This window comes from Chiloscyllium plagiosum, unplaced genomic scaffold (assembly GCF_037043375.1).
Source record: "Chiloscyllium plagiosum isolate Xiang-an unplaced genomic scaffold, Cpla_swu_hap1 HiC_scaffold_28, whole genome shotgun sequence".
NCBI lineage: Eukaryota > Metazoa > Chordata > Chondrichthyes > Orectolobiformes > Hemiscylliidae > Chiloscyllium > Chiloscyllium plagiosum.
In genome coordinates, this window is record NW_028270166.1 from 53,366,132 (window position 1) to 53,392,587 (window position 26,456).

Sequence of the window (26,456 nt, forward strand, 5' to 3'; positions counted from 1 at the left end):
GATGGAAGCTGTGTCCTTGAGACTTGGCACAAAACATCCCCTTTCCCTCCTCACCCTAAGCAAACCTCGGTAAAGTAGCACATGCGTACTATGGAGCCAGGAGGGACTACATGGAGAAGTCTGTCTGTGCAGTCTCTGCATCATTGGTTTGTCATGTTGGAGCATCCTGCAATGTCTGTATAAGCAGCTTGAGGGGCTGAATGGGCTCTTCCTGTTGCTGTGTTAGGGACTCATGCAGTGATTTGGGGATCGAGAGTGTGGTTCTGGAAAAGCACAGCAGGTCAGGCAGGTCCGAGGTACAGGAGAATCGACGTTTCGGGCAGAAGTTCTCACTTTCTCCTCAAACGGTGAGTTGTCCTGGTCCCATGGAAGAGGCTCAGTGAGCTGATTGGGTGATCGCTGGTTCCTATTTAACAGCTCGATGTGCAGTACAGACCTCTTTTTCTGGCCCTCTTCTTCTACAATAGCGAGGAATTGTAGAAAAGCTTCCTTGACACATTGCACAAACACCGCCCCATCCAATCTACTTGATCTAAAGAGCTTCCAATCAATATTTGGGAAGTTGTAATCGCCCATGAAATCGCCCTGTGGCTTCTGCACCTTTCCAAAATCTGTTTCCCAATCTCTTTCTACACATCTCTGCTGCTATTGGGGGGCCTATAGTAAACACCCAACAAGGTGTAGATTGTCCGACCAGAGGGGAGGCCATATTGGATTTGGTACTTGGTAACGAACCAGGACAAGTGATGGGCTTGTTAATGGGTGAACATTTTGGTGATGTGACCACAATTCTGTGACTTTCACCTTGGTTATGGAGAGAGATAGGTGCGTGCAACAGGGCAGGTTTTACAATTGGGGGAATGGTAAATACGATGCTGCAAGACAGGGTCTGAGGAGCATAAGTTGGGAGCATAGGCTATCAGGGAAGGATGTCGTGGAAATGTGGAACTTTTTCAAGGAACAGATACGACGTGTCCTTGATATGTATGTACCTGTCAGGCAGGAAAGAGATGGTCGTGTGAGGGAACCTTGGTTGGTGAGGGAGGTTGAATGTCTTGTAAAGAGGAAGGAGGCTTACATAAGGTTGAGGAAACAAGGTTCAGTCAGAGCGTTGGAGGGATACAGGATAGCCAGAAGGGAGCTGAAGAAAGGGATTAGAAGAGCTAAGAGAGGGCATGAAAAATTTTTGGTGGGTAGGATCAAGGATAACCCCAAGACATTTTATGCATATGTGAGAAACATGAGAATGACGAGAACGAGGGTAGGTCCGATCAAGGACAGTCGTGGGAGACTGTGTATTGAGTTGGAAGAGATAGGAGAGGTCTTGAATGAGTACTTTTCTTCAGTATTTACAAATGAGAGGGACCGTATTGTTGAAGAGGAGAGTGTGAAACAGACTGGTAAGCTAGAAGAGATACTTGTTAGGAAGGAAGATGTTTTTTAGATTAGATTAGATTACAGTGTGGAAACAGGCCCTTCGGCCCAACAAGTCCACACCGACCCGCCGAAGCGAAACCCACCCATACCCCTACATTTACCCCTTACCTAACTCTACGGGCAATTTAGTATGGCCAATTCACCTGACCTGCACATCTTTGGACTGTGGGAGGAAACCGGAGCACCCGGAGGAAACCCACGCAGACACGGGGAGAACGTGCAAACTCCACACAGTCAGTCGCCTGAGGCGGGAATTGAACCCAGGTCTCTGGCGCTGTGAGGCAGCAGTGCTAACCACTGTGCCACCGTGCCGTGTGTTGGGCAATTTGAAAAACTTGAGGATAGACAAGTCCCTCGGGCCTGACAGGATATATCCTAGGATTATGTGGGAAGCAAGAGAGGAAATTGCAAAGCTGTTAGCAATGATCTTTTCGTCTTCACTGTCAACGGGGGTGGTACCAGGGGACTGGCGAGTGGCGAATGTTGTGCCTCTGTTCAAAAAAGGGAATAGGGATAACCCCGGGAATTACAGGCCAGTTAGTCTTACTTCGGTGGTAGGCAAAGTAATGGAAAGGATACTGAGTGATAGGATTTATGAGTATCTGGAAAGACACTGCTTGATTAGGGAAAGCCAGCACGGATTTGTGAGAGGTAGGTCTTGCCTTACAAGTCTTATTGAATTCTTTGAGGAGGTGACCAATCATTTGGATGAGGGTAGAGCAGTGGATGTAGTGTACATGGATTTTAGTAAGGCATTTGATAAGGTTCCCCACGGTAGACTTATGCGGAAAGTCAGGAGGCATGGGATAGAGGGAAATTTGGCCAGTTGGATAGAAAACTGGCAAACCAGTCGAAGTCAGAGAGTGGTGGTAGATGGTAAATTTTCAGCCTGGAGCCCAGTTACAAGTGGAGTTCCGCAGGGTCCTCTGCTATTTGTAGATTTAGATTTAGATTACTTTACAGTGTGGAAACAGGCCCTTCGGCCCAACAAGTCCACACCGACCCGCTGAAGCGTAACCCACCCATACCCCTACATTTACCCCTTACCTAACACTACGGGCAATTTAGCATGGCCAATTCACCTGACCTGCACATCTTTGGACTGTGGGAGGAAACCGGAGCACCCGGAGGAAACCCACGCAGACACGGGGAGAACGTGCAAACTCCACACAGTCAGTCGCCTGAGGCGGGAATTGAACCTGGATCTCTGGCGCTGCGAGGCAGCAGTGCTAACCACTGTGCCACCGTGCCGCCCAATTTGTAATTTTTATTAATGACTTGGAAGAGGGAGTCGAAGGGTGGGTCAGTAAATTTGCAGACGATACGAAGATTGGTGGAGTTGTGGATAGTGAGGAGGGCTGTTGTTGGCTGCAAAGAGACTTAGATATGATGCAGAGCTGGGCTGAGGAGTGGCAGATGGAGTTCAACCCTGCCAAGTGTGAGGTTGTCCATTTTGGAAGGACAAATAAGAATGCGGAATACAGGGTTAATGGTGGGGTTCTTAGTAAGGTGGAGGAGCAGAGGGATCTTGGGGTGTATATTCATAGCTCTTTGAAAGTTGCCACTCAGGTGGATAGAGCTTGTAAGAACGCCAATGGTGTATTAGCGTTCATTAGCAGAGGGATTGAATTCAAGAATCGTGAAGTGATGTTGCAGCTGTACAGGACCTTGGTTAGGCACATTTGGAGTACTGTGTGAAGTTGTGGCCACCTCAATTTAGGAAAGATGTGGAAGCTTTGGAGAGGGTGCAGAGAAGATTTATCAGGATGTTGCCTGGAATGGAGAATAGGTCGTACGAGAATAGGTTGAGAGTGGTAGGCCTTTTCTCATTGGAACGGCGAAGGATGAGGGGTGACTTAGAACATAGAAAATAGGACATAGAAGAGTACAGCACAGAACAGGCCCTTCGGCCCACCTTATTTCTGATACTCCTTGCGTTGAAGTATACGCACTTGAACCCATCTCTGTGTCCGCAAGTATTCCCTGTCAGTGCTACCTTCTTCACAGCCTCCCTACATTCTTGGACATCCTGACAAACAGCTAGCCTACTTGCTGGACTACAAGTCCGGATCCCATCCCCCTGCCAAATTAGTTTAATCCCCCCCGAAGAGTGCTAGCAAACCTACCCCCCAGGATATTGGTGCCCTTCTGGTTCAGGTGCAATCCGTCCTGCTTGTACAGGTCCCACCTTCCCTAGAATGCAGTCCAATTGTCCAAATACCTGAAGCCCTCCCTCCTACACCATCCTTGCAGCCACGCGTTCAACTGCACTCTCTCCCTATTCCTTGCCTCACTGTCACGTGGCACCGGCAACAACCCAGAGATGATGACTCTGTCTGTCCTAGCTTTTAGCTTCCAGCCTAACTCCCCGAGCTCTTGAATGACCTCCCCACCCCTCTTCCTACCTATGTCATTGGTGCCAACGTGCACCACGACTTCTGGCTGCGCACCCTCCCCCTTAAGGATTCTGAAGACACGGTCCGAGATGTCTTGGACCCTGGCACCCGGGAGGCAACAAACCATCCGAGAGTCTCGCCCATGTCCACAGAACCGCCTGTCCGTCCCTCTAACTAGAGAGTCTCCTATCACTAGCGCTCTCCTCCTCTCCCCATTCCCTTCTGAGTCTCAGAAGCAGACCTCGCGCCACAGACCCGGTCACTGCAGCTTATCCCTGCTAGGCCGTCCCCCCCAACAGTATCCAAAGCGGTATACTTATTGTTTAGGGGAACGACCACAGGGGATCCCTGCACTGCCTGCTTCCTCCCCTTCCCACCTCTAACTGTTACCCAGCTACCTCTGTTCTCTGGTGTAGCTATGTCCCTGTAGCTTCTATCTATCACCCTCTCAGCCTCTCGAATAATCCTCAATTCATCCAACTCCATTTCCAGTTCCCTAACTCGTTCTGTGAGGAGCAGGATCTGACTGCATTTCCTGCAGATGAAGTCGGCAGGAGTATCGGTGGTCACCCCTACCTCAAACATCCTGCAGGAGGAACATTCCACTGCCTGCGCTGCCATTACTCTACACCTCGTCTCCAAAACAAGAACACTGAGTAGCTTACCTGTGGACTTCAAATTAGGTTAGAGGAGGAGGATGGGAGGGAGGCCCTACTATGTAGGGCCTGGGGTCTAGAACACACCCACTCAAATATCAATCACTTACCTTCCCGACCAGCTCTGCGCTCCAACCTCACTTCCACCCAGCTCGCGCCGCTCTCTGCTGTGAAAAGACTTGATAGAGCTTTATAAGATGATCAGGGGAATAGATAGAGTAGACAGTCAGAACCTTTTTCCCCGGGTACAACAGAGTGTTACAAGGGGACATAAATTTAAGGTGAAGGGTGGAAGGTATAGGGGGGATGTCAGGGGTGGGTTCTTTACCCAGAGAGTGGTGGGGGCATGGAATACACTGCTTGTGGGAGTGGCAGAGTCAGAATCATTGGTGACCTTTAAGTGGCAATTGGATAGGTACATGGATGGGTGCTTAAGCTAGGACAAATGTTTGGCACAACATCGTGGGCGAAGGGCCTGTTCTGTGCTGTATTGTTCTATGTTCTATTCTATGTTTCTCTCGTTACCCTTTAGTTCCTTATATATGAAAAAAAGACTTTGGGATGCTGTTTAACCCTATTTGCTAAAGGCACCTCATTACCCCTTTTAACCCTCATAATTTCTCGTTTCAGATTGGTCCTAGATTCCCAATGTTCTTCCAAAGTTTTGTCTGTGTTCAGCAGCCTAGACCTTATGTCTGTGTCCCTTTTCCTGTTAGCTAGTCTCACAACTTCACCTGTCATGCACAGTTCCCTGACCTTGCCATTTCTATCCCTCATTTTCACAGGATCATACCTCTTCTGAAATCTAATCAACCTCTCTTTAAAGGCATATCGAAGGTGGATTTACCTTCAAACAGCTGCTCCCAATTTACGTTCCCCAGCTCCTGCTGAATTTTGGGAGAGTTGGCCTTTCCCCCAATTTTGCACTCTTCCTTTAGGACCACTTTCATCTTTGTCCATGAGTGTTCTAAAACTCCCGAAATTGTGATCATTATTCCCAAAATAATCCCCTCCTGAAACTTCAACCACCTGACCAGGCTCATTCCCCAACACCAGGTCCAGTATGGCCCCTTCCCAAGTTGGACTATTTACATACTGCTCTAAAACGTCCTCCTGGATGCTCCTTACAAATTCTGCTCCAAGCTCTAACACAAAGTGAATCCCAGTCATTGTTGGGAAAATTAAAATCTCCCATCACCACCACCCTGTTGCTCCTCCATCTTCCCATGATCTTTTTACATATTTGTACCTCTATCTCCCACTTGCTGTTGGGAGGCCTGTAGTACAGCCCTAACATTGTTACTGCACCCTTCCTGTCTCTGAGCCCTGCCCATATCGCCTCACTGCTCGAGTCTTCCATAGTGTCCTCCTTCAGCCCAGCTGTGACATTCTCTCTGACCAGGAATGCAACTCCTCCACCTCTTTTACCTCCCTCTCTATCCTGCCTGAAACATCGATATCCTGGGATATTTCACTTCCAATCATGATCTACCCTCAACAAGTCTCAGTGATAGCAATAACGTTATATTCCCAGCTACTAATCCAAGCCCTAAGTTCATCTGCCTTATCTACGACACTTCTTGCATTAAAACAAATGCACCTCAGACCACCAGACCCTTTGCGTTCATTATCTGCTCCCTGCCTCCTCTTCCCCTTCGTCATGCTGACTTCATTATGTCAGGCTTTGGTTACTACCTCCTCACTGTCAGTTTAAACCCTCCCCAACAGCGTTACCAAAAGGACCCCCAAGGACATTGGTTCCAGTCCAGCCCAGGTGGAGACCGTCCAATTTGTAATAGTCCCACCTCCCCCAGAACCGGTCCCAATGTCCCAAAAATCTAAACCCCTCCTTCCTGCACCATCTGTCAAGCCACTCATGCATCCTGTTTATTCTATCCCTCTGACGAGCACGTGGCACCCGTAGCAATATTGAGATAACTACCTCTGAGGTTCTACTTTTTAACTTGGCTCCTAACTCCCTGAATTCTGTTTGTAGGCCCTCATCCCATTTTCTTTACCAATATTGTTTGTGCCTTTATACACCACGACAACTGGCTGTTCACCCTCCCCCTTGAGAACGTTCTGCAGCCGATCTGAGACATCCCTGACCCTTGTACCTAGGAGGCAACACACCATTCGGGAGTCTCGTGTTCAACCACAGAGCTGCCTACCTACTCCTCTACAATAGAACCCCCTCTGACTATAGCCCTTCCACTCTTTTTCCTGCCCTTCTGTACAGCAGAGCCAGCCACGGTGCCATGAACATGGCTACTGCTGCCTTCCTCTGGTGAGCTCCCACTCAGCTCATCACTCTACCCGCTCCCACTCAGCTCCTCGCTCTCCCCACTCCCACACAGCTCCTCACTCTCCCTGCTCCAATTCAGCTCCTCTCTCTCCCCGCTCCCTCTGTTGCGGAAAATAGGCAGCTGATGCTCGAGGTAAGTCCCTTTTAATGTGTGAAATATACCCCGGTCCTCTCTCTCTATCTCGCCCGCCCTGAAAATGCTCTCCCCATCTCTGCCTTACACAAGGACCATTCCCTTTGACAGTCCTTGGTTTGTGCCACTCTCCCCACTGACAGCTCCCTCCCCCAGGAACGTTGCCCTGCAACAGGAAAAGATGCAAAACCAGGCAGGGCCCCAAACAGTCCTTCCAGGTGAGACAGAGCTTCACCTGCCTCACTTCCAACCCAGTTTACTGCATCAGGTGTTCCCGATGTGGCCTTTTCTACTTTGGGCAGACCGAATGTAAACTTAGGGAATGGTTCGCCGAGCATCACAGCCAAATCCGCAGGGGCCGACCGACCTCTCAGTCACTGCCTATTTCAATTCCTCTAACCATTCCCTTTCCAACATCTCCATCCTCCCAGTCACTGCCTATTTCAATTGCCCTAACCATTCCCTTTCCAACATCTCCATCCTCCCAGTCACTGCCCATTTCAATTCCCCTAACCACTCCCTTTCCAACATCTCCATCCTCCCAGTCACTGCCCATTTCAATTCCCCTAACCACTCCCTTTCCAACATCACCATCCTCCCAGGCACTACCCATTTCAATTCCCCTAACCATTCCCTTTCCAACATCACCATCCTCTCAGTCACTGCCCATTTCAATACCCCTAACCACTCCCTTTCCAACATCACTAACCTCTCAGTCACGGCCCCATTTCAATTCCCCCAAACATTCCCTTTCCGACATGACCACCTCCAAGGCCTCTGGTTTCCTCGAACAATCCAAAGAAGTGCAGATTGAGTGAATTGGCCATGGTAAGTTGCCCATCGTGTTCAGGGATGTGAGGTATGGGGCATTAGTCAGGGGTAAGTGTCAAGCAATAAGGGAAGGGAATTGGTTTGTATGGGATCCTCTTCGGAGTGTTGGTGTGGACTTGTTGGGCCAAAGGACCTGTTCCCACACTGAAGAAATTCTATAAATGCTACAGAAATGATCTGGAAAAGGGCACTGTTGGAATGATCAGCAAGTTTGTAGATGACACAAAGATTGTTGGAGTAGCTGGAAGCATAAGGGACTGTCAAAGAATGCAGGAGGATATAGATAGACTGGAGAGTTGGGTGGAAAAGTAGCAGATGGAGTTCAATCCAGACAAATGTGAGATGATGCATTTAGGCAAGTCTAATTCCAGAGCAAATTATACAATGAATGGAAGAGCCTCGGGAAAAGTTGATGGGCAGAGAGATCATGGAGTGCAGGTCCATTGTTCCCTGAAGGTTGCTGCACAGGTGGATAGAGTGGTCAAGAAGGCATATGCTATGCTTGCCTTCATCAGATGTGATATTGAGTTGAAGAGCTGGAACGTCATGTTAAAATTGTACAAGACATTGGTTCAGCTGCATTTAGAATGTTGTGTACAGTTCTGGTCACCACAATACCAATAGGATGTGAACACTTTGGAGAGGGTGCAGAGAAGGTTTACGAGGATGTTGCCTGGTATGGAAAGTGCTAGCTATGAAGAGAGGTTGAGCAGGTTAAGATTGTTTTCGTTAGAAAAAAGGAGATGGGGGAGGACCTGATTGAGGTCTATAAAATCATGAAGGGTACAGACAGGGTAGATAGAAATAAGCTTTTTTCCCGGATGAAGGATTCAATAACGAGAGGTCACACTTTCAAGGTGAGAGGTGAAAAGCTTAAGGGGAATACAGGCGGCAAGTACTTCACACAGAGAGTGGTGGGTGTCTGGAACGTGTTGCCAGCAGAGGTGGTAGAGGCAAGCACGGTAGATTCATTTTTAGATGCGTCTGGACAGATGCACGAGTAGGTGGGGAGCAGAGGGATACAGATGCTTAGGAATTGGACAACAGGTTTAGACAGTGGATTTGGATAGGGTCAGGTTTGGAGGGCTGAAGGGCCTGTTCCTGGCCTGAAAATTTTCACTGTTCTTCTCTTTGTTCTTTATAACTATAACTAACATCTCATCTTCCGCCTGGACAGCCAAGAGCCCGGAGGACTCACAATTGAGTTCTCCAATTTCAAAAAGTCTCCCTTTCCAACCCCTCCCCATCCCTTCCACTCGTCCCTGCCACCAACCGGATTCAGTCCTCCCATTGACCAATCAGGTTGTACCTTTGACCTGCCTTCACCTATCCCCACTTCACCACCCTGCCCCCACCACCCCCTTTCTCTGCAGCTCCCCCGACACCCCACCCGCAGTTCTGAAGAAGGGGTAGACCTGAAACATCGATATCTCCACCTCCAGATGTTGTCGGCTTGCTGTGTTCTTCCAGCCACCTGCTGGGTTGACATCTTCTCCCTGTTTATGGTGTCTGGGCTGATTCCCTCAGGGAGACTCAGAATTCCATGGAATGAACCATTTCAGCTGATCTGGCAATGTCTTTATTCAATTTTCTCATTGTTGTGACAGCACTCTACAAGCTCTCACTCCTCCAGTTAGTCCCACTCCCTTGTCTTCTTCTCCATGTTCCCACACCACATTCTCCATTAATTAATTATGTTTCTGTCTTTAATATGAATCTTTGTGTCCCTCTGTATCTTTCCCTGGCCTTGGTTTATCGCTCCACAGTCTATCGAGTGCTGCCATTGTGAAGCTCAGAAACAAGAAAAAGGTTTGTGTCGGGCTGTTGCTCACTTCCCGGTGTGCCCCATGTGATGCTCCATGTGGGACAGGGGGCTACAGCAGCTTTGACACACATCCTTGAAGCTTGGTCTGTGCCTGTCCACTGAACGCCTGTGTTTGTCCCTCTCAGCTGATCGTGCGGTCAGTAACACGGGGAAAGCCCTCGAGTATTATTGTAAAGGAGCAGGTGTCTGACTTGTAGCTGAGGGGCTTCTGACTGACTCCTGTTATTGAAACGTTAGTGGAGGTGCTGGGGATGGTTTGCTGGAGGTTGTGCTGTGAGCTGCCTCAGACATTCAGGGAGACCTGAGGATTTGGTGACCCAACTCTGGATGGAGCCTGGGGACTGTAGTTACAGCATCTGGGTCTGTAACATGAACAACAAATGGAGCAGGGGCTGGAGAGAGGGGCAGCTCTGAAACCACAGAGTGAGTGTGGGTGGGGAAAGGGATCTGCTGTATCCACTCCAGGTTTTCCAAGAACAGCTTCCCAAGTGACACTTAACCCAGGAGCAGGGTGTGAGGGGACCCTGATTGAACAAGGAGCTGGTCACAGAGCAGTGTCACCTCCTTCAACACGACCTGCAGCTTCACACCAGGGGAGGACGGTGCTGCCAGTGGCTGTTAGGGTCATAGCTTCATTCAGCTTCTAGGATCCGGAACTTTCCAGGCAGGCGTGGGGGACATATCAATCATCTCCCAGTATGGATCTCCCGCCATTTGGTGACGGAGGATATATATGGCGGATGAGGTGAATACAATGTTTCCTGCCTCAGCAGAAAGCTGCCAAGGCTACCCTTGTTTTCCCAGTATAGTGGGATTCCCGATGGTGTACATGGCTCTGCAGGGTCCCCATGTCAATGGGGAGAGTTAGAGGAACTGAAGGACCTCTCACTCCATTAATGGTGTAGTGTGACCATGCACAGTACATCATGTTGGTGAATACCCACTGTCCTGGCAGCAGCCACAGCCTCTTCATTCAGAAGCAGTCAGCCATTCCCATCATCTTCAGGTCCCCACGTAGAAAGAAAGGATGGTGTCTCAGATGAGGCCACCCCCTTTGGACACGGTTCAACGCACCCTGCCCCTCACCACTCCCCACCGCCAACCAACCACATCAAAATATCCCATGTATACTGAGAGCAATGGGCCCACTGGGAACATCAGGGAGCAGACCATCAGGGAGATGGAGCAACACTTCCGATGTTTGAACTAGGTCCTGCAATCTCCCTCCATTTATGTAATCTATGGCCTTGTATCCTTTCTGAAAAATTCACAGGTTCACAGTTAGCCACGCTACATTCCATCTGCCAAATGGTTATTTACTGCTTATCCATTTACAGATCCTGCACCTCCTCTTGATAACTTTGTTTCCTTCCTATCTCAGCAACATCGCTGAATTTAGTGAGAATTCATTTGTTCCATTTATCTAAACCGTTGATATAATTTGCAAATAGATGAGGACCCAGCAGGTGTCTGTGCAGTCATTATTTTCTGTTAAACTGATAAAGACTGATTTATCCCACTGGATGGTGTCTTCAATATGAGGCTGAGCCTTTCCCTACATCAGGACTGTGTGCCGGCTGGTGTGGAGGCAGGAGATGTCCATCATCAGGCACTTTCCTTGACCATCTTTGACCTGTCACCATGAGAATTCTTGGGTTCTGGAATTAATGTTGGGGAATTAGAAGGTAACTCCTTTCTTGACTGTACAGCATGGTGCCATCACTATCGGTGGGTCTGTCCTGCCGTTGGGACAGGATATACCCAGGGATGGTGATGGGGCTGCGTGAAACATTACCCTTCAGGTTTGATTCTGTGTGTAATGGCAATGTCAGACTGTTTCCTGCCTGGTCAAAATGAGGAATAAAGGTGACAATGGAGCAGGGAATAATGGCTTAAAAAGCTGAATGAAAGACCGCCATCTGATTACACATTGTATCTTCAAAAATGATTTAGGAACTCAATGCAAACATTGAGGTAAATGGATACAATTTAATGACATCAGAGAGTCCTTGCTCCAGGGTGTCTGATATTTGGAACGACCTTTTATATTTGTAGATCTCCAAGTAAAAGTTGACATCTGTACGATTGTAAACAGAGAATCTTACTGTGGTTCTGTTCGCCGAGCTGGAAGTTTTTGTTGCAAACGTTTCGTCCCCTGGCTAGGCGACATCATCAGTGCTTGGGAGCCTCCTGCGAAGCGCTTCTTTGATGTTTCCTCCGGTATTTATAGTGGTCTGTCCCTGCCGCTTCCGGTTGTCAGTTTCAGCTGTCCGCTGTAGTGGTTGGTATATTGGGTCCAGGTCGATGTGTTTGTTGATGGAGTTTGTAGATGAATGCCATGCCTCTAGGAATTCCCTGGCTGTTCTCTGTCTGGCTTGCCCTATGATAGTAGTGTTGTCCCAGTCAAATTCATGTTGCTTGTTGTCTGCGTGTGTGGCTACTAAGGATAGCTGGTCGTGTCGTTTCGTGGCTAGTTGGTGTTCATGTATGCGGATTGTTAGCTGTCTTCCTGTTTGTCCTATATAGTGTTTTGTGCAGTCCTTGCATGGTATTTTGTACACTACATTGGTTTTGCTCATGTTGGGTATTGGGTTCTTCGTTCTGGTGAGTTGTTGTCTGAGCGTGGCTGTTGGTTTGTGTGCCGTTATGAGTCCTAGGGGTCGCAGTAGTCTGGCTGTCAGTTCTGAGATGCTCCTGATGTATGGTAGTGTGGCTCGTCCTTTTGGTTGTGGTATGTCCTCGTTTCGTGGTCTTTCTCAAAGGCATCTGTTAATGAAGTTGCGCGGGTATCTGTTTTTGGCGAATACCTTGTATAGGTGTTCCTCTTCTTCTTTTTGCAGTTCTGGTGTACTGCACTGTGTTGTGGCCCTTTTGAATAGTGTCCTGATGCAGCTTCGTTTGTGTGTGTTGGGGTGGTTGTTTTCATAGTTTAGGACTTGGTCTGTGTGTGTGGCTTTCCTGTGTACCCTTGTAGTGAATTCTCCATTCGGTGTTCTCTGTACCATCACGTCTAGGAATGGGAGTTGGCTATCCTTTTCTTCTGTGAGTGTGGCGTTGATGATCCGGTGTGTTTTTTCTATTTCCGTGTTTTTAATGATTACAAACGTGTCATCGACATATCTGACCCAGAGTTTGGGTTGAATTTGTGGTAGGACTGTTTGTTCTAACCTTTGCATAACTGCCTCTACTATGAATCCCGAGATTGGTGATCCCATGGGTGTTCCGTTGATTTGTTCGTATATCTGGTTGTTGAATGTGAAGTGTGTTGTGAGGCACAAGTCCAGTAGTTTAAGTATGCCGTCTTTGTTGGTAGGTTCAGCGTCCTGTTTTCTGTTCTGTATGTCCAGTAGGTTGGCTATTGTTTCTCTGGCTAAGGTTTTCACAGACTACTGCGACCCCTAGGACCCATAACGGCACACAAACCAACAGCCACGCTCAGACAACAACTCACCAGAACGAAGGACCCGATACCCAACATGAGCAAAACCAATGTAGTGTACAAAATACCATGCAAGGACTGCACAAAACACTATATAGGACAAACAGGAAGACAGCTAACAATCCGCATACATGAACATCAACTAGCCACGAAACGACACGACCAGCTATCCTTAGTAGCCACACACGCAGACAACAAGCAACATGAATTTGACTGGGACAACACTACTATCATAGGGCAAGCCAGACAGAGAACAGCCAGGGAATTCCTAGAGGCATGGCATTCATCTACAAACTCCATCAACAAACACATCGACCTGGACCCAATATACCAACCACTACAGCGGACAGCTGAAACTGACAACCGGAAGCGGCAGGGACAGACCACTATAAACACCGGAGGAAACATCAAAGAAGTGCTTCGCAGGAGGCTCCCAAGCACTGATGATGTCGCCTAGCCAGGGGACGAAACGTTTGCAACAAAAACTTCCAGCTCGGCGAACAGAACCACTACAACGAGCACCCGAGCTACAAATCTTTGCACAAACTTTGAAGAGAATCTTACATCAAATCTTCCAGTTTTTGGCTTAATCTTATTGTTTCAGTACACAAAGTGCCAGTTGAGTTGAGTTTGGAGAGAGATTTTCACAATGACGCTGAGTGGATTTCACCAAACCTAATGGACAGAAGGGCCTGAGTGATGTGGCTTTTTATGACCCTGTCATATTCTCAAACTGATATTCTCCGGAACATTCTCTAACCAATATTCCTCTGGAACAGTCTATGACTGACATTCGAGGAGAAAGTGAGGTCTGCAGATGCTGGAGATCAAAGTTGAAACTTTATTGCTGGAACAGCACAGCAGGTCAGGCAGCATCCAGGGAACAGGAGATTCGACGTTTCGGGCACAGGCCCTTCTTCAGGAATCTTTCCTGAAGAAGGGCCTGTGCCCGAAACGTCGAATCTCCTGTTCCCTGGATGCTGCCTGACCTGCTGTGCTGTTCCAGCAATAAAGTTATGACTGACATTCTCCAACACATTCTATAACTGACATTCTCCGGAACATTCTATAAATGGCATTCTCTGGAACATTCTACAAGTCACATTCTCTGAACATTCCATCACCAACATTCCCAGAATATTCTATTATTGACATTCTCTTAACACATTCTGTAACCAACATTCTCTGGAACATTCTATAAACAGCATTCTCCAGAACATTCTCTGACCCACCTTCCCTGGAACAATCTATAACCAACATTCTCCAGAACATTCTTTTACCAACATTTCTAGGAAAATTCTACAGCCTACATTCCCCGGAACATTCTGTAACTGACATTCCCCTGCACAATCTATATCCAACATTCTCTTGATCATTCTATAAGCAACATTCTCCAAAACATTCTAAAACTGACATTATTTATGAACAGCCGGATGACATTTAATTGAAAGAAGATAAATCCCCAGGGCAAAGATCCCATTCCACGGAGGAGGAAACACTGTTTCGAAGTCCCTCAGGCAGTTAAAGGGCTTTCCCCTACGTTTACATTTCTTCAACTCAGAGAATCGATCAACCACAATTTAGACTAAAAGACAGAAGTTTCTAACGTCCGTTTGTCTTCAAGGAACTGGGACAGAATCCTTCAGGACGGCAATGTTTACTCTCTGTCTTCGGAACTGTAAAGAAGTGACCTGTCTGCTTTTGAGTGATTGAGTGTGTGGGAATGTTCTAGAAACCATCGGTTCTTATAGATGCATGTCTGTGTGTTTAGGGAGGGAGGGTTTCTTCTGTATTAAATCACATTTCTGTCAGTAATTCAGAATTTACCATGTGTTATTCCAGCTACAACTACATCAATAAATTTCTGAACATTTCATTTTGAAAATCTCACTCTGGTCTCAATGAATTGTAAAATATCCTTCAACATGAGAGATTCACAAGCTGTGATGCTCTCACCACAGAAAAGATCATCCACTCATGTAGTAGCATGTCGAGACCATCAGAGGGTGGCATTGTATCGCATTAAACAGAATCTGTTTGGGCGGGGAGGGGGAGGGGGAGCAAAAGAGACTCAGTCTTTCATTTATCACTTTTTCATTCATTCATTTATTCAAACGTGGCTCCAGTCCCATTGTGCAGGATAGGGGACTCTGCGACCCCCCCCATCAGGCACTCTGCTTCCCTTCCCAAGAACAAAGACACGGAGGAGTTCGTCCAAAACTATTTATTCAATTCTGCAGAACCGGGTGTTACCTCAATGGCTTCCCACGAGGCACACACACAGATTGTAATCCCCGCACGTTATATACATGTAGGAGTGGGCGGGGCCTTCTACTGTCTCAGCCAATCAGTGTTAAAGTTCCCCACTGTCCTCCTGATGTATGAGATTATTTGGTTATTCACCCAGCCAATCAGTGTTCGAGTTCCCCGCTTCTCCCTTATATGGATGATGACGTACAGCCGTGGTTGTGGGCGGTCCCTCAGCCACGAGGAAAGCTGTTTCCATTGTTCCATTCATGAAAATCTGGGGGAGTGTCTGCTCGTGTTTACTACAAGGTAGAGAAGACTAAAATGGTGGCTTTGTACTTACTATGTGCTTACTACAGCAGTTAATGATTTAAAAATTACACCACCCCCTACAAATCCCCCGTGTCTTTTCTTACGGTTTGTAATTTTTAAACTGGGAGTTTCTTCTCCAGGGCGTCCAATAGCTCCCGAGCTTGTTTATCAAGCTGCCCGTCTCTAATGCTACCCCCGCCCAAGAGGGATTCAGACTGTTCTATCTCGAGGTTCATCCTTTCGACCTGCCCATAAGGAACATCCCTCTTAGTAAGGGCGGTTTCGATCAGTCGCTGAGTTAATCCCCTGGCGCAGGGAATGATGCAACACCCGAGGGCAGTTAGTACCCCTGCCACCACTATACATGAGACGAGAAAGGAAACGACCACCCCCTTCCATTTACCGAACCAAGCTTCCAACCAACCCGTGAGGCCAGAATCGATGCCCGAGTTTTCGGCGAGTTCATCCGCCAATGTGGTGAGCCCATCCAGGGCGCGGGTGATGGACCCATCAGGGGCTGTGTTGTTGGGGATGAAAGTGCAGCACTGAGTGCCTATCATGACACAAACACCCCCCTTCTCTGCTAACATCATGTCCAGGGCCAACCTATTTTCCCACGCCATTCTGCTAGTGGCGTCTAGTTGTTCTGCTATTCCCTTCACTGCATCCCGAGTATAATTAATGAACCTCTGCTGATTGTAGTAAATATAATTAATCCAATCCACGTTCTTATTGATGGTAACCCACCAGAACAGTGACGACTCAAAACCCGCCGCTATCCGGTTCCTAGCCTTGTATTCTTCAGGAACACCCCTGGGGACCCCTATGGCATCTAAATATATGTTATCATCGAAAGAGGTCTCCAAAGCCCTTAGTTCTTCTACTGGAACGGGGTTGCTCTTGTTTTTCGAATGCCAGGGTGAATGGGATGGCCAATTGAACGATTGCACAAGTGCCCGCCCATTTTCGGGGCAGGGTCGGTCGCAGAATCCTCCCACCACAGTACCACCAGAGGTCTGCCCTAGGCACATGAATGTGGGAGTAATTCCTGCCCCCGGTAGTTTCGTTGACCAGCCGAATTGATCCGCTGCACTTGTCAAATGTCCCCACATCATTGTCCCATTGCAGTGCCGTCCGAGAGACGCAGGCTTGGTGCGTACCCGTTACCCCTGTGAATGATGGAGGGCGGGGCGCCCCTTTAGACCTGACGGGAGGAAACTTCAAACTTAAGGGTCGACAAGTGGGGTCGTTCCAGGCCTCTCGGTCCTGGTACAGCCTTACCATGCAGTCCAAGGCTTGTGGATGTTTCTCCCATCCCAGCGGGAATGGGACCACCTGAGGGTTAGGACGGGCACACGTGCACGCGTAGCAATCACTCTTTTTCATGCTCCTTACCGTATATTTGACCCATTCCATCCAGGCATTCGCCTCCCCGTATCCCGTTTCTATTTCAAAGGTCCTTTCCAAGTCCATCACCTCAATTATCCTAACCTTTTCCTGCTCATCGGGGGTGGATTAAGGCCCCAGACTCAGCTTCAATGACCGTGATGGTTGTGCAGCACAGCTGCAACCCCTTCTGTCCTGCCTGGCCCCCAACCCTAATACCCAGGATCGTTCCATTAAGGCTCGTCCCGTTGTTCCCCAAGGTCTTTATGGTCAGGTAGAGTGGATTGCACTGATTCTGCTCACAATTCCGCCCAGGGGTGATGGGATCACGGACAATTGACACCATAGCCTGGACCCCGGGGGCCGGAGGTCTATTGATGCCTTCTTTGCCATGCAACTGTAATACTAACGTCTGACCCTGGAATCCCCTTTCTCTCTCTAGGTTACGCTTAGTCTGATTCAGTTCACTTTTAGTCGCACAGGGCACCAACCCACATAGGTCTAAACTAAGTGTCTGTGTTGGCTTGTTGGCGGGAACGGAGATGGAGAGCCACCGACGGTCCTCTGCCTGTTTTTTCCCCAGAGGCCGAATTGGGTAACACGCACACGCACCCAGCCGAAGGATAATGACAAAGCAAGTTAACAATACGATTGACTGCATTTTGTTGCAACACTCGTGTCCGGCCGGAGGACACAGTCCTTTAAACTCGCCAAAGTCCAATTAGTCTGTTCTCAGGGTCTCTGTTCCTTAGATGCCTCTGTCAGAGAGGTTTGTTCGTCCTCCGTCGGTTGTGGCACCGGTCCCTTGATCAGAGTATAATGTGTCCAGCCCTTTTCGGCCGTGCGGACAGCCGTTTCGGTCGTCAAAAGTACTAGGAAGGGACCGTCCCAAGTTGGTTCGAGGGTGCGTTGCTTCCAGCTTTTAATCAGGACCCACTGACCCGGCTTGACGGTGTGCACCGCAAACTCGAGGGGCGGCGTCTGTGCCAAAAGTCCCTGTTGGCGTAAACGAGATAGAGCAGACCCCAGAGCCACCACATATTTTTGCACAAACATGTCCCAAGACTCGAATAAGGGAGGTTCTCCCTTCGGCCCATGGAACGGGAGGCCAAACAGCATTTCGTAAGGGGAGACGCCCAAATCCCGTCTTGGCTGGGTGCGAATTTGCAACAGGGCGAGGGGTAGGCATTTGGTAACTGTCTTCAGGCCCTGCCTCCCTTCCCAAGAGATGGGGTATTGGCGCACTCTGACGTCGGGGCTCTGGGGCTTTAATTTTTCCTCCACAGGTCGAATTGCGAGCCCCCCCCGGTTCCCTTTGGCGACCAAAATCCTAGGGTCTATCTCTGTCAATCGGGACTCACTAAGGTATGACATGGTAATGGCTAATTCTTCCTCTTCACCCACTCCTATTCGTAGACCGAAACGGACTATTAAATCCCGTCCCAACAACCCATAGGGAAGGTGCGGGAGGTGAAGGAGTTCCACTTGGAGCTCCTCCTCCTCCAGCCGCAAGGGTTGTGGTTCAAATATTCTTGCACTGAAAACCCCACCCTTTACTCCTGAAATGTTTAATGTTTTAGCCTGGAAGCCAACCCCCCTAGGATGGAGGGGGATTGAGGACCTGCCGGCACCTGTGTCAACTAAGAAAGTAACATCTTGTCTAAATGGGCCCACCCGTAAATTTACCAAGGGTTCTTGGTAGGCCCGTGTTCCGATCCTCCCCTGACTTCCCTAATCCATTTGTTCGCGCTCCATTTCATACATCCCTTCTCGCTCCCTTTTAAAATCGGGACAATCCCTCTTGAAGTGTCCCAGTTTCCCGCAATGGTAACATCCGGCCGCCTGAGGCCGTTCGATTCCTCCTCTCCCACTTCTGCCCCGTCTCGCTCCTCTCCCTCTCCAACTTTTCCTCGACCTTCCTCTTTCCATCCCATAACCTTCTTCCCCCATTCCGGTGGATTTACAAGCTTCCTGTACGGCTGCCACCATCATTTTTGTCTTCTGTTTCTCCCTTATTACATCCCTCTGAACGTACACCGTCTGTGCTTCCCGTAATAATTCTGCAATATCTTTTTCAGCCCAATCCTCCACTTTCTGTAATTTCTTCTGAATGTCAGGCCATGACTTAGTCACAAAGTGCACCTTAAGCATGCCCTTGCCTATTTCCCCATCGGGGTCTAAACCTGAATACTTTCGTATGGACTCCCGCAAACGGTCTAAAAACTCACTCGGGGATTCATCCTTTTTCTGTCCAACTTCGAATGCTTTCGCTAAATTCCGCTGTTTGGGCACGCAGGTTTTGATTCCCCTGATTATAAGGTTTCTGAGGTCTGTCATATTAGCCCGTCCCCCCTCGTCATTATGATCCCACCGGGGGTCCTCTAAGGGGTACTTCTGCTCTCCACGCTGAGGGCCGTCCTGATGCTCCCTATCCCAAATGGCCATTGCACTATTCCGGATCATGACAATTTCATCGTAATTAAATAGTATTCTCATCATGGCCTGCAATTCGGCCCATGTGTATATACTGGGCCCCAGAAATTGATCTAATTGTGTTCCCACACTGACGGGGTCGTCCAGTAGACGGGGTAGTTCATTACGGAGTTGTCGGATATCCCCAGAATTTAAAGGTTGTACTATGAATCCGGTCCGTTCGTTCCCAAACGGCACCTCTCGTAAAGGGTTCATCTGTTCAACATTGTTAACCCTCTCAGCACCCAATCTCTCTTCTTGATCTCTCCGCATCTCAATTCGGGCTGATCTCCTAATGCCTGGGGTGGGCTCTTCTTCCCTTCCTGTGTCCCCCCCAGCAGGCTCTCCCTCACTGAGCATGACCTGCCGGGAACCGGGATTATCCGACGCAGGAGGGAGGTCCGCGCTGGACGCCTGGCCGTGCGCGGGTTGTACATACGGGGGCGGGGCAGAAGGGGGCAAACCGTCGGTGAGGACGTCCCAAGACTTCTGGGGCTTTCTCGGGTCTGTTTGGGGAATCAGAGGATAGAGACTCGTGGGGTCCCCACAGTCACTCGCCAACCAGGCGGCGGTGTATTTGCTCTCTTCTGGGTTAAACGGTTGTTTTCTGTTAACATATATATTTAGGAGTTGACACACCCAGTCTTCATCAGACCCATACTCGGGCCAAACTACCGAGGGGGCGCGGATAGGTTCTTTGGTCCATATAAAACAACAATATTTTATCATAGTCTCTTTCTTTAAGTCCTTTGTCCTACTGCTTTCCGTCCATAAACTCAATTTCCGACCCAGTGGACTATCGGGGGGTATTTCTTTTCCATTTACAGTCCTCCCTGACTTGTCCTTAGTGGACCTAAAAGTCTGATTTCCCATGGTCTATCTTCGGTCCTGGTCTTAAACACCTAAAGCATTTTCACAGATGACCGTCAAAACCACAATTTCCCGTGGTCTATCTTCGGTCCTGGTCTTAAACGCCTAAAGCATTTTCACAGATAACCGTCAAAACCACAATTTCCCATGGTCTATCTTCGGTCCTGGTCTTAAACGCCTAAAGCGTTTTCACAGATGACCGTCAAAACCACGCGGCCAACAAGGAAGAACAAAAAAAATCTCTTACCTTGATCCGTGCACGGAGTTGTCTGGCCTTTTTAAATGTGTGTACCCCCGCATATAGTCACTAACCGGTCGTCCCAGCACTCGTCCGTGTGTTCCTTTTCTCGGGATCCAAAATTATTTTAATGAGCCGGGTCACTCTCTGGGCCGACGGCTGACGGACCAAGCCGATCCAGTGAGCAGTATAAATATATACCAGACGCGTCTTTTTGTATCAGACTTGATCCACGAGCCGAAGAGAGCCCCGGCAATAATTATTGCATCCCGGACGAGCCCCCAATTGTGCAGGATAGGGGACTCTGCGACCCCCATCAGGCACTCTGCTTCCCTTCCCAAGAACAAAGACACGGAGGAATTCGTCCAAAACTATTTATTCAATTCTGCAGAACCGGGTGTTACCTCAATGGCTTCCCACGAGGCACACACACAGATTGTAATCCCCGCACGTTATATACATGTAGGAGTGGGCGGGGCCTTCTACTGTCTCAGCCAATGAGTGTTAAAGTTCCCCACTGTCCTCCTGATGTATGAGATTATTTGGTTATTCACCCAGCCAATCAGTGTTCGAGTTCCCCGCTTCTCCCTTATATGGATGATGACGTACAGCCGTGGTTGTGGGCGGTCCCTCAGCCACGAGGAAAGCTGTTTCCATTGTTCCATTCATGAAAATCTGGGGGAGTGTCTGCTCGTGTTTACTACAAGGTAGAGAAGACTAAAATGGTGGCTTTGTACTTACTATGTGCTTACTACAGCAGTTAATGATTTAAAAATTACACCACCCCCTACACCATTGCACCGAGAGACAGATCCACAGGCACAAACACATAGAGACACACATTTGGAGATACACACCAATATGACAATTGTATCACTTTACACACAAAACAGACAGACAGAAAGAAAGGGGAGAGACGGGTGAACACCATTTCAATGGATTCACCCCCAGAACAACAGAGATCCCACTGCACAGTGACACAGACTTAGAAACACACTGAAAGAGAGATGCACACTAATACATACACTCATCTACAGCAGCTGATGTGCACACATTAACAAACAGAGCAAAGATAGATCAGCAGAGACAGTTCAGTACAGATATACACACACACACAGAACAAAGAAGATTTACAGCCCAGGAACAGGCCCTTCGGCCCTCTAAGCCTGAGCCGATCCAAATGTACTGTCTGAACCTGTAGGTCAATTCCGAAGCATTTGTATCCCTCTGCTCCCCAGCTACTCATGCATCTGTCCAGACACATCTTAAATGAATCTACCGTGCCTGCCTCTACCACCTCTGCTGGCAACGCTTTCCAAATGCCCACCAACCTCTGTGTGAAGTATCCCCCTTAAACTTTTCACCTCTCACCTTGAAAGCATGACCTCTCGTTATTGAATCCCCTTCACCCTGGGAAAAAGCTTGTCTCTATCCACCCTGTCTATACCCTTCATGATTTTGTAAACCTCAATCAGGTCCCTCCCATCTCCTTTTTTCTAATGACAATAAACCTAACCTACTCACCCTCTCTTCATAGCTAACGCCTTCCGTACCAGGCAACATCCTCGTAAACCTTCTCTGAACCCTCTCCAAAGCGTCCACACCCTTTTGGTAATGTGGCGAGCAGAACTGTACACAGTATTCTAAATGCAGCCGAACCAATGTCTTGTACAATTTTAACATAACTTGCCAGCTCTTATACTCAATGCCCCATCCAGTGAAGCCAAGCATACTATGCGCCTTCTTGACCACTCTATCCACCTGTGCAGTAACTTTCAGGGAACAATGGACCTGCAGTCCCATATCTCTCTGCCCATCAACTTTTCCCAAGGCTCTTCCATTCATTGTATAATTCGCTCTAGAATTAGACTTGCATCACCTCACATTTGTCTAGATTGAAAGCCATCTGCCATTTTTCCGCCCTACTCTCCAGTTTATCTATATCCTCCTGTATTCTCTGACAATCCCTTATTAGATTAGATTAGATTAGATTAGATTACTTACAGTGTGGAAACAGGCCCTTCAGCCCAACAAGTCCACACCGACCCGCCGAAGTGGAACCCACTCATTCCCGTACATTTACCCCTTTACCTAACACTATGGGCAATTTAGCATGGCCAATTCACCTGACATGCACATCTTTGGACTGTGGGAGGAAACCGGAGCACCCGGAGGAAACCCACGGAGAACGTGCAAACTCCACACAGTCAGTCGCCTGAGTCGGGAATTGAACCCGGGTCTCTGGCGCCATGAGGCAGCAGTGCTAACCACTGTGCCACCGTGCCGCCCAACTTTCTGCTTTCTGCTACACCACCAATCTTTGTGTCATCTGCAAATTTGCTGATCATACCAACAGTGCCCTCTTCCAGATCATTTATGTATATTACAAACAACAGTGGCTCCAACACTGACCCCTGTGGAACACCACTGGTCACCTTCCTCCACTTCGAGAAACTCCCTTCAACTACCACTCTCTGTCTGCTGTTGCTCGACCAGTTCTTTATCCACCTAGCGAGAACACCCTGCATACCATGTGACTTCACTTTCTCCATTAGTCTACAATGGGGAACCTGATCAAACGCCTTACTAAAGTCCATGTATATGACATCAACAGCCCTCCCTTCATCTAACAACTTGGTCACTTCCTCGAAGAACTCTATTAAGTTGATAAGGCACGATCTACCTCGCACAAAACCATTTTGCCTATCACTGATAAGCCCATTCTTTTCTAAATATAAATAGATCCTATCCCTCAGTACCTTCTCCACCACCGACGTCAGGCTCACTGGTCTGTAGTTACCCGGAATATCCCTACTACCCTTCTTGTACTGGAGGACAACATGAGCAAACTTCCAGTCCTCTGGCACATCACCTGTACTTAAGGATGCCACAAAGATATTTGTCAGGGCCCCAGCTATTTCCTCTCTCGCCTCCCTCAGTAACCTGGGATAGATCCCATCCAGTCTTGGGAATTTGTCCACCTTAATAACCTCTAACATACCCAACACATCTTCCCTACTGATGCCAACGTGATCCAGACTAATCAAACTTCTGTCTCGAATCTCAAGATTCATCATGTTCCTCTCCTCAGTGAACACTGATGCAAATTAATCATTCAGAATCTCACCCATTCTCTCAGGTTCGGCACACAGCCTTCTTTCAATATCTTTCTGTGGACCGATCCTTTCTCTAGTTACCTGCTTGCTTCTTATATAAGAATAAAATGCTTTGGGGTTTTTCTTAATTCTGCTTGCTAAAACTATTTCATGACCCCTTTTAGCCCGCTTGATTCCTCAATTAAGACTGGTCCTACTCTTCCGATATTCCTCCAGGGCCCATTCTGTTCTTAGCTGCCTAGACCTTATGTACGCTTCCCTTTTCCTCTTGGCTAGTCGTACAATTTCTCCTGTCATCCACGGTTCACGAATCTTGCCTGTCCTATCCCTTGCCTTCAATGGGACATGCCTATCCTGCGCTATCCTTAACCTATCTTTGAAAGCCTCCCGCATCTCAAATATGGACTTCCCTTCAAATTGCTGTGTCCAATCCACATTTCCCAGCTTCTGCCTAATTTTGATATAATTGGCCTTGGCCCAGTTTAGTACTCCTCCCTTAGGACCACTCTCTTTTTTATCTACGAGGATTCTAAAACTTACAGAATTGTGGTCACTGTTCCCAAAGAAATCCCCCACCGCAACTTCTACCACCTGACCTGGCTCATTCCCCAGCACCAGGTCCAATATGGTCCCTTCCCTCGTCGAACTTTTGACAAACTCCTCTAGAAAACTCTCCTGGACGCACATACACAGAAACACACACAGACACACACACACAGAAACACACACAGACATACACACACAGACTTACACACACAGACACACACTCAGACACACAGACACACACAGACACACACACAGACACACACGCGCACACATACATGCACACACACAGACACACACACAAATAAACACACACACATACATACACACACATACGCACACACAGACACACATACACAGACACACACACAGACACAGACACACAGACACATACACACAGACACAGACACACAGACACAGACACACATGCACACAGGCACACACAGACACAGACACATATACACGCATGCAGACACGCACTCAGACACACAGATACACACACAGACACACACAGAGACACAGAAACACATACACAGAAACACACACAGACACACACACAGACACCCACACAGACACACACACACAGACATACACACACATACACAGACTCATACACACAGACACACACAAACAGACACACACAAACAGACACAGACACATATACATGCGCACAGACACACACACAGACACAGCCACACACAGACACATACACACGCACACAGACGCACTCAGACACAGACACACACACAAACACATACACACTCACACAGACACACATACACAAACACACACACAGACACAGACACACAGACACATACACACACACACAGACACATATACACGCACACAGGCACACAGACAGACACACATACACAGAAACACACACAGACACGCACACAGACACACACACAGACACACAGAAACAGACACACACGCACACAGACACACACAGACACACACAGACACATATACACGCACACAGACACATACACAGACACAGACACACAGACACAAACGCACACAGACACACACACAGACACAGACACGCACGCACACAGACACACACACAGACACAAACAGAGATACAGACACACACGCACACAGACACACACGCACACAGACACTGACACACACACAGACACATACATACGCGTAGAGACACACACAGACACACATACACAGAAACACACACAGACACACATACAGACACACACACAGACATACACACACAGACATACACACACACACACAGACACACACTCAGACACACAGACACACACACAGACACACACAGACACACACACGCACACATACATGCACACACACAGACACACACACAAATAAACACACACTTACGTACACACACACACACATGCATACACACACATGTACATAGATACACACACAAACACGCACACAGATACACACGCACACACATAGAAGACACACACACACGCACACACATATACACGCATGTACACAGATACACACACACATTCACACACAAAGATGCATACACACAGATTCACACACACAGACATGCACGCATGCGCCCACACACAGATACACACACAGACACACATGCACGCGCGCACACACAGATACACACACACAGATACACATACACATGCACACACACACACGCACACAGATACACACACACACATACACACGCACCGATAGACGGTACACTGGCTCACACACTCATAGCTACAAATTTGCAGAGATAGTTCAATTGAGATAGACACACAGACAGTTACAGGGAGAGAATCACATGCAGGCACATTTATATACTCAAACATACAGACCAACATAGATTCATACACATACAAAGACAGCAATAGACACAGACTGAGGTGCGGATGTGCAAATAGACCTTTACACAGACACAGACAAACACACAGAACCATACACGTACAAACGCACTCACACACTCAAACACACAGACACATATTGTTATGGACCAGGCCAGACTACCTCAAAATATATTGAGAAGGTAGCTTAAGCCCTAACTTTTTCTTATTTTAAAGGCAGATGAGAAATCAATATTCCAGGTGTGATGCAGCTGGTCAGATCACTCAGCTTTCAGCAAAACAGAATTTATGAAAACACAACAGAATAACAAAAGAAAATCAAATTTAGAATAACATCATTACTAGAAAACTTAACTATCCAGATACAGCAAATTAACGAAGGATCTGTTCCCATCCAGACATCCCAGAACACACACTTTAGCAAAATAGGTAAACT

At 48.0% G+C, this 26,456-nt stretch overlaps 1 long non-coding RNA gene and 1 pseudogene across 1 annotated transcript in view; one reads left to right on the top strand and one right to left on the bottom strand.

The window, feature by feature from the left end:
• Positions 1–26,456, top strand: part of LOC148142760 (uncharacterized) — a 203,408-nt gene that overhangs the window by 154,444 nt on the left and 22,508 nt on the right. The window lies entirely within an intron of this gene.
• Positions 1–26,456, bottom strand: part of LOC148142761 (uncharacterized) — a 110,262-nt pseudogene that overhangs the window by 79,130 nt on the left and 4,676 nt on the right.